At 44.8% G+C, this 11,505-nt stretch overlaps 1 pseudogene; it reads right to left on the bottom strand.

Moving 5' to 3' along the window:
* Window positions 1–294: 294 nt before the first annotated feature.
* LOC102380204 lies at window positions 295–1,231 on the bottom strand (annotated as a pseudogene).
* Between the last annotated feature and the right edge of the window lie 10,274 nt (window positions 1,232–11,505).

Here is an 11,505-nt window from a genome sequence, read left to right on the forward strand (position 1 = left end):
GATGGCAGCAGTTGTGACCTAAGGAACTAACTCCATTTTATCTTTCTTTGAATTTGAAAGCTGAGAACTTTCTTTCCAGTCTGCAGCAAGTAGGATAGAGTGGTACAGGGCCATAAACTGATCTATATCTGATCTTCTAAAAATACTCAAGTTTACCTATATAAATTAACAGGCTTTGTTCTGAAGTTGAACTTTACTCATTGCCTATCTACCACACACTAGGGCTCAGCCAAATAGCCATCCTAAGCTACGTCACTGGTTTCCATCAACATAACTTAATTTATTTTGCTACTATTATTTTTCTGTGAAGAATATACACCGGCTCCATAATTTCATCATGGAATCTTTCACATCCTTGTTTCTAAGGGTGTAGATCAGACGATTCAACATAGGGGTGAGGATGGTGTTGATGAGAGAAATAACCTTGTCAGCTGAAGAATTGGAGAAGGGATGGAGATAAATGAAAATGCAGGGCCCAAAGAACAAGGTGACAACCATCACATGTGAAGCACATGTAGAGAGGGCTTTCCATTTCCTCTCAGTGAAGTGGAACCTGACCGTGACTAGAATGATGATGTAGGATATGACCAGCATGAGAAAGCATACCAAGCAGATCAGGCCGCTGTTGGAGACCATGAGCAACTCAATGACATAGGTATTAGTGCAGGAGAGTTTGATGACAGGGGCCACATCACAGAAGTAGTTGTCAATTATATTAGGACCACAAAATGGTATTTGCATGGTGATCTCAGTCTGGACAATGGAATGGGTAAAGCCTCCCACCCAACAGGCAGCTATAAGTGCATAGCACACACGCCTATTCATGATGGTTATATAGCGCAGGGGCTTGCAAATGGCAATATAGCGGTCATAGGCCATCACTATCAGTAGAAACATCTCTGTTGCCCCCACAAAATGCACAAGGAATAGCTGGGCCATGCAATTATGATAAGAAATTGTTTTTTTTCTGGGAGAACAAGTCAGCCAGCATCCTAGGAGTGGTGATGGAAGAGTAACAGATATCAATGAAGGACAAGTTGCAGAGGAGAAAGTTCATCGGTGAAGCCAGACATGAGTCAGTTTTTACCATAAATATGATGAGGAGGTTCCCCAGCAAAAGTACCATATAAGCCAATAAGAACAGGACAAAAAATGTAATCTGCACTTCCATGGAATGGGAGAAGCCCAGGAGGATGAACTCCGTCAAAACTGTGAGGTTCCCCGGCTCCATCACTTTACTACATGCCTTTATAGAAAAGATGGCGGAGAGAGGGAATTATTATTATATTCATGCCTTATGAATACAGAAAGGCTGACATATAAAACAAGAACTAATAACCAAAAACCCATAAAGCTCTTTTTTCTCTATTTTGGTCAGATAAATTGTCCCATATAATTAAGTTATAAATGATGGACTTGGTAAGAAACAATGTCTCTGAATTACCTTTGACTATATTCCTGCAGTCTAGCCAAGAATATAACTGTAACAGGGTGGTCTGGCTCTTTATGAAGCAGCTGTAAGCCCTCTTGATGAAGCTCACATGTGGGCATATAGATAATGATGGAGTGTCCCACTAGCAGCTTAAATTTCGAAGGGAGAGAGCTGAGAGTAAAATTGAGTGAATGAGCAATTTTCAAGCAAGAGGCAATCTGTGAGCTGAACAAGCTTTCTAGCAGGGAGGAGGCAGCTGTGCTGGGCCAGAGTAAAAAAGCCACCTCCTACTGCTTGGTTGGAAGGGTTTTGATGGTTGATTTATTTGTGTTCCTGCTGTTCAAATACTGTGGGGGTTTTTTGGAAGTACTGGTTGAGGAGCTCTTCAGGGAGCAAAACCAGCTTGTGGGAGCCAGCAGGCTAATCAGTTCACTTACAGTATCACACTCAAAACTGATCCTAAAATTCCACACCTATGTCCAATTTCCATTAACCGCCAGCCATGGACTGATTTTTAGTTGAGAGAAGCCTTTGACTTTCCGGTAGCACTTGTCATGGGTAGAGCTTAAAAACAGTTTCCAAAAAGCAGTAAGCATCATAATTGCAAAGTTACGCTGGAACAAACTGAGGCACAGTGTCTGTTTCTACACATGCAAATGCTGTGGGGTGGGTTTACTCAAAGTAAATTACCATAGAGTAAACTTACTCCAGGAAGGTGCCTACACATGAGGTTTGCAGCTGCTGGCACAAGCCTTCTCCTGTCCCCTCTGGCCCAGCACTGGCCCCCTGCGGCAGTCAGAGGAAGCTCTAGGCTCCCCCTGGGTGCTAGTCCAGGGGTTTGCAGGGATCAGGGAGCCAGGAGACAACTGTCTCTTTGTGGGGGCTCAGAGATTGCTCCGTGGCAGAAGATCCCAGCCCTGGCTACCCAGACAGGTGAAGGGAGCTTGGAAAGAGCGCTGGGATCTGCATTTCCCCTGCATCACTTTCCAAGCCCCGCACCTGGATCATCTGATTGGGTCCAAAACCTGGGACCTGCGTTTGACCAGGACAGTATCCAGCCAGCCCCTGGGCTGTGTCTGCACTTGCAGCCCAGAGCTGACTGGGGACTGCCCAAAATGGGATACTCCCCAACCACCTCCAGGCTGCATATGTAGACTTGCCTATACAGCCTGGGGCTGGTTGAGAACTGTCCTAGTTAGGGACAGGGCCCAGCCAACTCCAGGCTGGGTGGGGAACTTTCCCCATGCAAGGAACTCCCAGCCCCTACTCCATGATTGCAACAGGAAACTTGCTCCCAGCCCCTGCTCTGCAATCGTGATCACAGAGCTGGGGTGGGAACAATTTCCCAGTTTGTTCCCAGCCCTAGCTCTGTGATCATGGAGTGGGGGCTGGGAACAAGCTCCCAACCTATTCCCAGCCCCAGATGCATGATTGGGGAGCTGGGGATGGGAGCTCCCTGCTGCTGGGGCAGGGGCACATTGTCCTCACTCGGGCCTTGGTGGAGGAGCCCACCCTGGCAGCAGGCAGCTCCTGGGGGTAGGAAGCAATCTCACTGCTTCCTGGCTGACTGGGAGCAAATTTGCTCCCAGTTGACCATCTACGCATTCTGTACTGTGTAGTAATTACTCATGAGTAAACTTGCTACTTGCATTTACAGGCAGAGCCGTCCCTTGGGTAGGGCGAGTCAGGGTGACTGTCCCGGGCCTCGCCCACTGGGGGGGCCTTGCAGAGCCAGGCAGAATGGCTGAGGCCCCTCCTGCGGGGCCTTCTTGGAGCTGGTGGCTCAGCCCCATGTCATGGAAAAAGCATCTGGCCATTTGCCACCCCCCCTCCACCCTCTGCCGCTGGCTTTGCATCCACTGAAGAGTGACCTGTCTGGAGCGTACAGTATCTGCTTTCTCGCAGGCTCCAAATTTCATTGCTACAGCACCGCAGTGCTGTAGCATGGGTCCCACAGCCCCGTGCAGTGTTAAAGAGGCCCTGCACAGGCTGATTTGCCCTGGGCCCTGTACCCACCTAGGGTTGGCTCTGTTTACAGGTAGCTAATTTACTCATAATTTGCTACCATATTGCATTTTCCCTGTCCTAAAAGTTCAGATCTGCTCCTGGTCCCACAGAATTTAAGGTCAGAGAAGAACATTATCATTAATTGGGCTGAGTTCCTCCATAACCCAGTTTTCAGAATTCCACCTGGTCTTTTCTGCATAGACTTCAAGAAAGTGGGAATGAAGACAAAAGTCTTCCAAAAGATGGCTGGCTTTTACTTAAAGATTTCAAATGATAGTGAATCACCACCTTCTTTCATGATATCTGATACTTATTTGCCATGTTGCAGGTTCTGGGTGTTCTGGGGTATTTAATTGCCCCTTTGTGGTCAGCCCTTACCTGCATGTCTCTTCAAATTCCCAAATGCCTCATTCCTGCCATAACTTTGATGGTAGTGATAATTAAGGAGTAGGCCCTCATTTCAATCAGAGGGGGAAACCTTAGGCACCTCTCTCTATGTTCATATGACAGAGCTATCTCCACTTCGGTCTGTACCATATTTTGCATTACACTGTGGTAGACTGTTTTGTTGTCATCTCCAGTGGTTCTGTTTCTTGCACAGTTCTAAATAAAAACTTCTATTATCCAAAAGAGACGTGGATTAGGCAGTATATGCCTCATGTATACGTATTCAACCCCAAATTTTGACTTCAAAACCTTTGTCATCAACAAGTTATGGGGGGCAAATAAAGAGAAAACAGGAAGGGGCATGAAGTCATAGATTAATAATAAGTGATCAGAAAGGGAACATCATGCACAGTGCACCAGCCAGTACCCATGGGCCTCTGAAGGAGTTGAAAGAGCCTGGAGGTGAAAACAGACCCACACTCGCCCGCATTCTTCCCATCCAGAGCCTCCTTCCTGGTCTTCTAGATAGCCAGCTTGGCCAGATGTTCCTGGAAATAAACTTATACAAACCTACAGACCACCCCTTCTGGCCCTAAACAGTCCAGCCTTAAAGGTGCAGTGCACTTTTTTCCCACTCACAATTATTCTCTCATCGGTGGTTCAAGGTCTCCCGTTACAGTTCCCACTGCTAAAAATGTACACCTTGTTTCCATGTTGAAATTGTTTCAGTTCTGCCAATTAATTGTGTTATGTCTTTGTGCCCTAGACACCACAAGTACATTCTTGTATAGATAAGGTGACCATATGTCCCTGTGGAAGGGCACTGTTGGTGCTTGCCACTTTAAGGGCTGAACCAAGCAGCCAGCAGGTGCTTGATTGTGGCAGCCATTTTAGATCTCTGGCCACCTACATAAAGAGAGAAGTTTGCTGCTGGCAGAGCATGCAGTAACATTGCCTGGCTGCAAGGCTGAATGCAACGTCCTGGAGGTAAGAGCAGGAGGTGTAGGGGAAGGTCTGGAGGCTCCTGCGCCTGAGCATGACCTAAACTGCACCCTGCTGGGAGTGGGTGGCTTGGTGGGGCTCCCAGTTGTGTGGGAACCTCCAGGAAATGCCAGGCCAGTTACCACCCCAGTGAAAGGCGGGTCAGGGTGCCTTAATAACTAGGGCTGTGCGAGGCTTCGGACAGAGCTTTGGATCTGGAGAAGCTTTGGACACTTCAGGGTCTGAAGCAGCACATTGGGTCAAATTGCTGGCCTTGTTAGGCTTCCTGGAGTGATTTGGAGCTCCCGAAGAGCTTTGGAACCACCTCAGAGCTGCCTTGGAGATCCGGCCATAGGGTATAATGGGAAAACAATAAAATTCCTTATAACCTTGATTTTTTTTAATCCAATTTGGATGAAATTTTCAGGGATGATAGAATTGGCAGTGAGGATAAAGTCTACCAAGTTTCAAGACGATTGGTGGAGGGGTTTGGGAGGAACAGCACCCCAAATTCTTGAAAGCAAAACTCATGTCACATCTAGGCATTACAACATAGTGGGGTCAAAACTGCAGGGGTGGTAGCTCTTGCTGAAGCCACAAAGCCTGCCAAGTTCAAGAAGATCAGTGCAGGGATTTGGGGGGAACTGCCCCTCAAGCTATGGACAAGCAAAACACGTGCCATGGGTGCTGTGGGACTGACTGTGTCTGTCTTGGGGCGGGGAGGGGAGACACTACTGCAGGCCTGGCTGCTAAGTTGCTGTGTTACCAGTTACCAATCAACCAATCAAGATTCACTCAGGGACCAGGGACTCAGGGACCAGATCAATACACAGGTCCTAGCTACTACATAACGAGCGTCAATTAGCACCTACAAAACCAGGCTAAGGAGAGGAAAGAATTGATACAGAAAATCAACTGCCCCAGGACCGAGACAATCTTGGCACAAGTTTTGCCTGTCAGCAGCTAGGGGTGCAGGGCCCCAGCACCCCCCTGCATCGATCTCCTTGACAGCTGGCAGGTGTCACAGCAGGGGACACCACCCCTGCAGTTGTCACCCTGCTGCGCCTTAACACATGCAGTGTCACCCATGGCATGAGTTTTGCCTGTCTGCAGCTTGAGGGGCAGTTCCCCCCAAACCCCTGCACCGATCTCCTTGAAACTTGGCAGGATTTGTGGCCTCAGTAAGAGCTACTAGCCTGCAGTTTTAACCCCCGTGTGGTGTAACACACAGCCATGACATGAGTTTGGCTTTCAAGAATTTGGCGTACAGTTCCCCCCAAGCCCCTGTACTGAACTTCTTGAAACTTGGCAGATTTCATGCTCTTAGCAGCCTCTACCATCTCTGCAAGTTTATTCCAAATCAGATGAAAAACAACAAAGTTATAGATATTTCATTGATTCCCCCATTATACCCTATGACCGGATCTCCGAGGCAGCTCCGAAGCTTCAGCTGGATCGAGGAGGAAACCCAGTCTGGAGCTCCAGAGTGGATCATGGCCATCCAAAGTGGTTGGATCCGAAGCTGGATTGAATCGCTGCCGACTCGCACAGGCCTATTAATAACCCCAGCTCCCACAACCAGTTGGGTTACCCCAGAAAAGGGTCAAGAAGGTAGACCCAAGGTAGAGAGGGGTCTAGAGGCTCAGAGACTGACTTGAAATCCCTCAACTGGTCAATGCTGGGGCCAGGACTGGAAGGGTCAAAAGGGCCAGGGGCCCACCACGAGGGATGCCCAGAGCTATGGGTCTGGTGTTTCTGACTGGCCTTGGAGGAGAGGCCAGGGCCTGTGTGGCCAAATGTTCCAGGGGGGGAGAGGGGCACACCCAAAAGGGGGAACAGTTCAGGTAGCTAGGTAGCCCAGAATGAGGGCAGAGTAGGCCGCCTGATTGGAGAGATCTAGTTTGGGGTCTAGAATGGAGGATTCTGGGGCCCAGTGTGGGGCTGGTGATGCTATAACAACTGTGGATGCCATCTGTAAGGCTTGGGCTGCGGTGTAGGGGAGGAACAGAGCCACAGATAGTACCCCCTGGCATTGGGGCAAGAAATGGGCAGCCTCCCACCTAATTAAGATCATTAATTATATATCACCAAGGTGTGGCAGACAAGAAGGTGGGCGGTTGGCCCTGAAACAGGTGGGCGGACCAATGGTAGACCGGCCCCGAGAAAGCCCCCTGTTACAGTTCCATTTTAGTGAGGACTGGATTTCAGAGGCTGGCCCTGGCCAGCTATTGGGAATTATAATGGGCATCTTAGAAACACAGGGACATGGGGTGGAGGCTGGCCAGGAACTGGAGTGGTGGAGCATGCCCTGCAGGTGGGCAGGCAGGCACTCCTGCCTTCCTTGCACGCAGACCCTCACCTGGTGACTTGTGAGAATGAGGGGGCCTGGGAACAGTGTCCCAGATTTCCCATATGATTCCCCAGATTTTTGGGATTTCCATATGGTCATCTTACTTATAGAAGGACTGATAGAAATAGAAATATTATTGTTAAAACATTTTTTTTAAATATATGTTTAAATAATCATAGGTTTGGGGAAAGCAGCTTTTTAAAAAATAGTGGTTTATTTGTATGGTTTCCTTGTGTGCTTATTCTCTTTAGTTGGCTAGCTCCAATAAAGGGCTGATTAGGCAGTGCATACCTCACACAATGGAAACTCATTCCATCCAGGAAGAGCACACACCAACTGCAGAAACTTCCTCAGCCTGATGAAGGGTTTTTAAACCCGAAAGCTTGCTTACATTTTTTTTCCAACTATTTAAGTTGGTCTAATAAAAGTTATCAGATTCACCCAAAGAACCTTGTCTGTCTACCTCACATATAGGTATTCAGCCCCAGCATAGACTGCAAAACCCTGTGGTAGATGCTTGACATGAAACTGTTTTTTACCTAGTAGATGACCAAAGTGCAGCTTATGACCAACTCAAGTTAAATGATTAAAGTAAACATGTGATTTTGTTTCCCTCTTGTGCCCCATTATAGGAATAGGATCATCCTCTGAAGATACTCATATATCTCCCTAGTCCAATAATTGAGTGCCACAGTGGGCAATACAATGGCTTCAATCAGTGGCATGAGGCAATCAATGTGTGCACCAGGGTGGAGTTGGGAGGGAGTGTGCAATGGTACAGGTGAGAAGAAGGGAAGCCTTACCTTCCTGGGAAACTTCTGCTGCTACCACTGCTCAGCTTCAGTAGTGTCAGGTCAGCTTTCCCATGGCTAGACTTTCTCCAAAGCAGATCCTTGGGCCCCATTCATTCAGGGGGAACCACTCACCCCACCTCCCTATGATGTATTGCGATTGTGATTCTGTACTGATTGGCTCCTCTAGCCAGGCAGAGGTAGCACAGGGTTTCTCTCACTGTTGCAAAGGCTCACAGTGGGTGGGTGGAGGGGTGGGGGTGAGGTCGGGGATGAAGGGGAAAGAGAAAGATCACCATTCTGTTCACTCCACTCACCACTCTGCCCTCCAGATACACTCAATCCCTCCACCTCCCTGATTTGTGCAGAATTGCGTGTTCTGCCTGGCTACTATGGCTACACTGATACAGCACAGTGCTTCCTCTTATGTGGCAAACTTCTGGCAGGGGGGATCTTAGCATCCCTTCACAGTTTGGACACAAGGCAGGTGCATCTTTCACCCTGCCCTAGTTATGCTACTGGTTCTCTGTTCTATTTGAGTAGCTCAGAGTTGGTTATAACATACACTTTGGTCATCTACTAGATGAAGCAAAAGTATGATATACATAAATGTGAAGAGTGATCTGAGAAAATTAAAATATTGGGTAGGAAACCATCTAGACCTAGGTAAGAAGAAACAGTACAGGTGCATGCCTATAACTCTTCTTCATCCAGAGCTTAGCCACATGATGCTTTAAAAAATTAATTAATTAAATTAAAAACCAGTTACTGAAAAAGGAGGTTGTACAGTTGATGCCACCCACTTTGAATACAGTAATGGAACAGGGCTGGCACCAGGCTCATCTGACTATAACTTTATGCCTACAGCATTTGCTGGACCCCATCCTCTTTTGAAACCAGAACTCTGGTCAGAAGGCAAAACAGTAGAGCAGGAAGTCCTGGATTCTGGTCTCTACTATTTAACACATAAAGGCATACTCAGCCCTGGAAACAGGTATTGGGTACCTGTCTCCTTTTTTGCATGTGTGTCCTGCAACTAGGATACAGAATTCAAATCTTTTGTGTGTGTGTTCATGTTTTGGCCCCATGAATAGCTAAAGGGGGGAAGCAGTGCCTGATCCTGCTTTGCCTCTAGAATATTAATTAGGAGATTTTCCAGGGATAGGAAATTATCTGATTAAAAAAAAAAAAGATTTTCTTTTTTAAAATAAAGATAAATTCTGCTTTCTTTTCTTTTCTTTTCTCTGAAAATAATGTTTCAAGTATTGAATTTTCAACCCAAAATCCAACGTTTTCTCTAAGAATGGAAAAAAAAAATCTCTCCAGCTAGCTCACTGTACATGCAATTGACTTAACCAAGGACACTTTACACACACTTGACCATGAGCAAACCATGCCTCTTACATTTTTTTTTGATAAATTAAATTGAATAAACTCTATCTTATCAGAAAGTATATTTCCCGGATTTTGAGTCAGTCCTTGGATTCTCCTCTGAAACTTCTCCATAAGATATGCTTATTGATACTGCAATCATACTCCAGACTGAAGGATAAACATTCTTAGAGATAAATTCTAAGGAACAAATAACCCAGACTGCTGTGGAAAATGTTACATCATAAAATGCATTAGACGTGTTTGGAATACATAGATTTACTTGCATTCATTGGACAGAATCAGAAGTTTACACCAGTCTCTACACATTCCTGTCTTAATGTGATGCTTTTCCAGGAAACAAGATTTTCTGTTATTAATAGAATAAGAATAACAGCAGAAATAGCAAATCTGCATTCTGATGTCTGCATATGCCAAGTTCCAGTCATGTTCTCTTAGTAGGGCATGGAACAGCATCTTGATTTCTTTTTCTAAACTCATATGTAAAATTATTTCTACTGTTTATGACTGCTGAATTTGACTGCATAAGAGGCTGAATTTCAGTGATTAATGTTTTTACAGAATCTGTGAATCTCTGTAAAAGTTCCAAAACTAATGTAGCAGATCTTTATATATATATATATATATATATATATGTGTGTGTGTGTGTGTGCGCGCGTGTGCGTGTGTGTGCGCATGTGTGTGTGAATGCATCTGTGTGGGTGGGGTTTACATATCAGGTTAAATGCAACATTATGTCAAAAATCCAAATCCATACCATGGTTCTCATTCCCTTCCTACAACTGTATGCTTTTTTCCACTGGAGAACACAGTTTTCAGAACTGTTTTCATATCTCAGTAATGCATCATATACCTTTAAAAAATACTTTCAGAATAATTCATAGCACAGTAATAATAACCATTTGCTCTTGATGTATTTTATAGTTTGATTTTTGAAACGTTTATATTGCAAAGCAACCTGAGGTACATAAGAGTTTCAATATCACCTATGGGGATTTAAACTCTTCAGTCTCATTTGATTCTAAAGTGCTAAAGTCACTTTTGAAAAGGGAATGTAAAAGCTCATTGAACTTTATTTTTTTTTCAGTCTGCATTACAAAGTGATGTCTGGATTACACAGACTTTTAAATAAAAGGTTGAAGTTCTCAAAAATTAGGCATTGAACACAGTGGCTCAGACTTTAAAGAAAATTCACAAGACTTGTAAAAAGGTGAGTAACATTGGTACATAAAAAAAAATGTGCTAAATATTTGTAATGGACTAATATGAATTAATAGAGTGGAATTAAAAGTCTGATGTTCCCCTGAGGCCACCTCTAAAACATTATATTTCAAACCAAAGGCCCCAAGTATAGGAGGTCATCCATTCAGCCTAAGTTTCCATGACAGTGCTCCTAGAAACTCATTTTCTTATGCCTCACTTCCAGCTCCCCACCATATTCAGTTCTCCTAACATTTCTTCCTTTTAGATATCCATGCTTCATCTACCTTGTGCTACTCCAGTGTAATCAGACTAATTTAAAAGCATTTTCATATTCATAAAACTAAAGAAACACAGTAATGAAATAGGGTCTTGTTTTTTACTCCATTTTCACAGTCATAACAACACTCAATATTCCTAAATTCTAGTTTCTGTATGATAACTTCATTTGGACCTATAGTAATTGTTTCACAATTTTTGTTACCCTTAGTACATCTTTTTGACCACTACCAGCACAGTCGGGCTTGATTTTAATTCATAGAAGGTGTGTCTACACAAGACGCTCATTGCACAATAGCCTAATAATACTGTGCAGTAGCAAGTCACAGCACGGACAGTGCTAATACACTACTGTGCAGTGTTATTAGGCTACTATGCTTTAGTGTCATTTAAAAGATGTTTGCCGATGCTACTGCATGGTAACTCCAGTTACTGTGCATTTATTTAGTACTTGCCAATACAAGTGCTAAATAAATATGTAGTAATGACTGCACAGTCGTGTCTCCTGTAGACATGCACAGAGTGATGTTTTCAGCAATGAAGATCATTTACAAGCATACTACATATTTCCTTTCTACTAATGAGATAGCTAAGACTTCATAAATTTGCAAATGTAGGTGTTGGGTATGCCTTCCCATTTTCAGTATTAAGCTGTTTTTTTTGCCTGATTCTCAGATAATGTAAAT

This window comes from Alligator sinensis, unplaced genomic scaffold, assembly GCF_000455745.1.
Source record: "Alligator sinensis unplaced genomic scaffold, ASM45574v1 scaffold706_1, whole genome shotgun sequence".
Classification (NCBI taxonomy): domain Eukaryota; kingdom Metazoa; phylum Chordata; order Crocodylia; family Alligatoridae; genus Alligator; species Alligator sinensis.